The sequence below is a fragment of the Pelecanus crispus genome, chromosome 3, assembly GCF_030463565.1.
Source record: "Pelecanus crispus isolate bPelCri1 chromosome 3, bPelCri1.pri, whole genome shotgun sequence".
In the NCBI taxonomy this organism is placed as follows: domain Eukaryota; kingdom Metazoa; phylum Chordata; class Aves; order Pelecaniformes; family Pelecanidae; genus Pelecanus; species Pelecanus crispus.
Window position 1 is genome coordinate 13151987 of NC_134645.1, and position 5811 is coordinate 13157797.

General features: G+C 55.3%; 1 pseudogene; it reads right to left on the bottom strand.

Annotated features, from left to right (window-relative positions):
* Positions 1-5435: 5435 nt before the first annotated feature.
* Positions 5436-5811, bottom strand: LOC142593324 (histone H2A.V pseudogene; annotated as a pseudogene).

Sequence of the window (5811 nt, forward strand, 5' to 3'; positions counted from 1 at the left end):
GCAGGGAAGCAAAAATCTAGTTAAACTACTGTTATCTTCAAGTAAGAGAAATCTACACAAACTGCAGCTACACGGGGTTTGGTGTTTTGGGTTTTTTTTTTTTTTTATTTTCCTCACAGTAGAAAGACACTATAGAGGAGAAGAGTGCTGGACGGAAAGGGCCCCTGGAGGTCTCTACGCCACCACTCTCTCCCAAGCACCAAGAGCCACCCCCCAGGACACATCCCAGGCCTGCACCACCCTCCTGGGGAACAAGTTCTCCCCAGTGCCCAACCAGAGCCCACCCAAGCTGCAAGTTCTGGCTTTTGCCCCTTCTTCTACGCTGTCTGCCGCAACTGAGAGGAGGCTGGCTCCACTGTCCTTGCAATGGCCCTTTAAGTAGCTGTAAACTACTGTCAGATCACTCCTCTGACTCCACGTGCCCAGCTACCTCAACCTCTTACCTTTGCCTATCCTCAGTGAAGGGCACTGATTTGAAAACTATTCAGGGTAACAGCGCCCAGAAATTAACAGCAGCCCTTCAAACTTGTTTGAGGGGAATGCAGCTTCAGGCCTTTTTTTTGAGAAAAGACACAAAAAGCTTACATCGGTTTGTTATTCTAAAACATGCAACACACAACTGAAGCGACAAATAAACTACCCATCGCCCTTCACCTTTGCTAAATTCTTTTCAAACAGACATACTTTAGCATACCTGTGAAGGAAGTAGTTTGGCAATCGCTCCACCACAACGACAACAAACTCTCAAACTCAAGCTAAGCTGCTCATTCGCAACAGGCTTCTCTCCACTGCTTTTGGAAGGCTCTCCCAAGGAAGTCTTGCTTTCAGTCCGGCAGTCCGGATCACTCTTTCCCTCTGGTACCGCACACCTCTCTCCAGCTGCCGCTTGGCATTCCTCAGGCGCAGTCTCTCGCACTTGTTCTGTTTTCCGCCTTTTAGTTGCAATATTTGTCTCTCCTTCTCATCTTCTCTTGAGAGGCAATGGGTTTTCTTGAGAGACATCGGCTTTTTTCTTCCCCTCACACCCAAGAAGGTTTCTCCAAATAGAGGTAACATCCAGCCAGTACTTTGGCTCCTCAGTGACAAAGGCTTTTAATCTCATGCAGCATTCTCCCTGGAAGAAAAAGCAGTTTCAGGCCAAGTAGTTCGGTCTCAGCACTCTGTTCTCCTACGTACGGACTGAGAACAGCTGTTAACAGAGACTGTGCTCAGATTGCATCAATGCGCAAATCCAGGAACCACAGCGCCAGCAGACACCACAGGCACAGCTGAGCTCTCAACACCCACACGCCCCACCAGCAAAGACCCAGGCAGCCCTCTGATTACAAGCTCTGCAGAACCAAGATTAAATCCTGCGAGGGCTGAATTCTGCAGAACAATTCAGCAGCTCTAGACAACCAGACCACCTCCGAGAGCCATTCCCAGGGACGGAGGACCCGCCTACCATGCCATCCTCCCCAGAAAGCAGGACTAAGAGATGTGGGACGCTTTCCAGGATTGAAAGACAGACGCAAACATTAATTCAGCTCACAATAAAAGCCACGAGTTTATTCTTTTAGAAGGGAAATCTCTCCTTGCTAGTCATCAACCTGCCTTCAATCCTGCAAAGTTTCCAACGCACGCCCAAACTTACGCCCATGGGTAGTCCACTTGACTTGGCTACGACAAGAGAGGCACGAGGAATAGACACGCCAGTTCCCTTAAAAACCTTGAAGCTGGTCAAGGTGGGGGGCGGAAGGGGGAAGGTATTTCTAGTTCTCATTTAGAATCATGGTGAAATTTGAGCCTCAAAGCCTGAAGGCTATTTGTGGTCTCCCAAATAAAATCCCACCGGCACACAGATATCAACCCATCTGACTTGAAATTCTTACTCCAGCACTGACAGAGAACGGGACCTCAGTAGCTGAGATTTACAAGAAATCTGTGCACTGAACGTGTGAAGTGACGCAAGATGGACGTCTGGATCCACTTTGCCTAGAAGAAAATGACTCATCGTTAAAATGCACAAAGACGGATCCAGAACTGGACTGCGGTTCCAGGATGGGGTGGGGCTTGGGTTTGGGTTTTTTTTTTTGGGGGGGGGGGGGGGTGGGTGGGGGGAGGGGGGTCGTGGGGCTGGCGTTACACATACACATCTATGTACAGTGCCAGCAGAACACAAGCGGGTAAGCTACCTTCAGCACAACAGAAAGAACTGAAAACATATCTGGGTGAAGGCTACTTCAGAACCGATTGCTGTCAATTACAACTATGGCTGACAGTAACTAAATAAATCAAACATTACCTTTATAAAGAGGACTTGAACTGGGGCTTCACGTTTCTGAGCACCCACCCTGTGAGCAAAGCGGAGGGGACGACCCGAGGGAAGGAGTCAGCGCCGTACCTTTCTCTCTAGAAACTGCAAGCGGGGGGTGTTTCTTAAGCAGCACAAACAGTTGCTCTCCAGACTGCACTTTCCTCAGCTCGCCCGGCTCCGCCTCCGTGCTGAAGAGGACCTCTCCCGAGGCGCAGCCCACCTCCGGGGAAAACCAGAAACCAAGCCAAACCGGGAAGGGGTTTTGCCTGAGCACTGGCAGCAGCCCAGCAGCCCCTCGCACCCGCTCGCCCCTTCGCAGGGAGGAGGGCGGCGCAGACCTCCGCTCAGCCCGGGTGGCGAGGGGACACAGCCTGACCCAGCGGCAGGTGTCCCTGCCCACGGCAGGGGCGGCACCAGACGCTCCTTAGAGGTCCCTTCCGACCAAGACTAAGACCAAGACCAGACCCCGGGGGCCCCACGCAGCTGGCGGCACGGCCCACGCCGCGGCCGCCCGGCTCTGGGGCGCGAAGCGAACGAGCCCGCGTCCCCCGCCGATCCGATCCGATCCGATCCGGACCGGACCGGACCGGACCGGACCGCCCCGACTGGGCACCAGCGCCGGTTCCCCCCTCACCTCCGTAGGTCCGAGCTGCGCCCGCACCCCCCGCACGAGGAAGGGATCCAGCCCGCCGTGCAGAAGTACCGCCCGCCCCCCGCCGCCATCTTGGCCCGCCCCGCCGCCATCTTGGCCCGCCCCGCCGCCATCTTGGCCCGCCCCGCCGCCCTCAGGTGCTGCCGGCGTCGGGACCGGGGAATTCGTTAAAAGCGCCCACTCTGTGGCGCCGAAGCGGTGTCTGCATCCACACGGGTTGCGAGGAAAGACTGTACCCACCCACACCCCCCCCCCCCCCACGCCCCGTGAGTGATTCAGCACCCACGGCCCAGGGGGAAGCGCCAGGAGGGCAGCTGGGAGCCAGCAGCTTCCCGCCCGCCCCACACACACAGAGGTGACCTTCTCTGCTGCAGGGCCGGTGGCCCCGCAGCCACCCCCGGCTCTGCAGCGCTGGGGCTGCTTAGTCTGAGGAAGGTGAAGGGCAAGGATGGTGACAGTCTGCAGGCGAGGAAGAGGCTGGCAGTAACGTGTTCTCCACCTCCCGTGGGGAAGGTGGAAGTCATGGCCGTGGAGGTTCAGGTGGAAAAGCCTTCCAGAAAGCCCAAACCCCTCCTCCAGCATGAGCACAAGGAGCATCCTGGTGTGGGGCTGCCCAGAGCCCAGGCTTGCCGCTTGAGAAACAAAGACCGGGACCGGAAGCTGCGCCCGGGATCATAGCTACTCCTTTATCATGCCGATACGTTGTTCCTCCTCAGAGTTAGTATGTTAAACGCTTTCCATTTTATATCTATGTAAATAAGAAGGTGGAAACACCTCCTCCCCTCACCAAAATGTCAGAACAGAGCATGGCACCAGGAAGCAAGACAAATGAAGGCCAGCTGGACCACTAAATGGGATTTGCTGAGCACCAGAGAAGCTGTGATCGGCCGATGAGCGGCTAAAAATACAGCTGGTAGAGTAACACAGGAGGGCTGGCAGGGCAGAGAGGTTTGCTCTGGGGAGAGAGGGCTGTCCGCCTCCCTGCACTGTAACGGCTGACCCCCACGGGGAACAGAACATGGCATTGGACAAGATTTCCCGTCTTCGTGATGCAGAAAGACCTCAAAATAACATTAGTAACAATAATGGTAACAAAAAGCACATGCTTTGTAGCTTTGAAATTCAGGTCTCCTCTGCAGGCTGTGGTGGACCATGGAGAAGACTTGTGTCGGCCCAGATTTGGCCAGGAGGTGGCCTGGAGGAATGTCAAGCCTGCTCCTTTCCCATCACTGGAGGTCTCCTGGGTGCAGAGGAGCAGGTGGCACTGGGACCGGCACCCCGAGGCCACAGCGGCCTGCGGCAAGGGCAAGGCTGCCTTTGGAGGCAAAGCACCTTTCAGAGGCTAAGCACCTCTGGAAGTAAAGCACATTTGGAGGCAAAGCAGCCGCAGAGGCCGTGGCATTTGCTGGGGGGGGGGGGGGCCCTGCCGGGATCAGGCAGACTGGTCCTGAGTCCTGGCTTGGCAGTGGAGACACTGTGACCAAGACAGTTCTTGTCCTGCATCCTCCCTTGCTTTGCTTCCTGCAGCCTGGCACATCCTTGACGCCCGTTAAGCGACTGCGGGCCCGAGCACGCCTCGGCCCTCAGCTCAGCTCGTGCTTTGAGGTGTTTCTGGAATAAGAAATGATCATAATAGTTGCAAGGGCTTTAAGGAGAAACAGGGGGGCACCCAAGTCAAATTAGGTTGTTAAGAGACTTTGAATAACCCCTTCTGCCAGTTAAACTGGTGTCACTGTTAAGCTCTGCTCACTGAGTGACCGGCTCTCTGTCCCCTGCTGCATGTCCCAAGGTGACAGGATGCAAACCAAGAGAGCAAAATTGCTACACCAACCCCAGTCCCCACAGTAGCCCATCTTCATCCATCGCCCAGCAGGCAGCTCAAAGAAGGGAGCCCGTTGTGCTGAGAGGGTCTGGCCCCACCCAAGACTCTATTGACATGGGCCCAGCTCCTCGGCCCATACGTGGTCAAGTATGCTGCGGGCGGGAAGCCAACGCCTTAGCGCAGCCGGCCTGCGCGTGCCTCCCAGCCAGCAATCAATCAATCAATCGCCATCCATCTGTCCTCCCTTGAAACATGGTGGAGCTTCACCTGCTGCTTGGGCTCTTCCTCCCCATCCTGCACTGCCCTGCTGCCCCCAGATATTCATAGGGTATCTCCCCTGCCCTTTCCAGAGTGCAGGTAGCATGGCAGTGCTGGGAGGAGGTCAGTTCCATATTTGTATAAAACCCAGGGGAGCAGCTGAGCCCCTCGACCACCACACCAAGGGGTGCTGCCCAACGAGGTACAACTTTGTGCCAAACTTTGAATCTAAAGCCCCTACCGATGTTTCCTCCTCTCTACAGTCAATTGTCTGTGCTCTTCCTTTGAACTATTCCTTAAAAAAAAAAAAATTCCACATATCCCCAAGATTTCTTCTGTGCTAGGTAGCGTACGATGATGATGGCAGGGAGGGGGCTGCTTTTTTTTTCCCCTCTCCATGCCGTTTTTTATTGTCCCTTCATTCCAATGGGAGACTTGTGGATGTGGGGGATGGCACCTCCACCGGCGATGGTGGCTTTGATCAGGGAATCCAACTCTTCATTGCTGCGGATTGCCAGCTGCAAGTGACGAGGAGCGATCCGCTTGACTTTGAGATCCTCTGACGTGTTGCCTGCCAGCTCCAGCACTTGGGCGGTGAGGTCCTCAAGGATGGCAGCGCTGTAGACGGCAGCGGTGGCACCCACTTGCCCGTAGGCTGGCGGTGCGAGTGTTCAAGTGTCTGTGGATCCTGCCCACAGGGAAGTGCAGCCCAGCTCTCTGTGAGCGCGACACTGCCTTTGCCTTGGCCTTCCCACTGTGCTTTCCTGCTTTGCCACCAGCCAT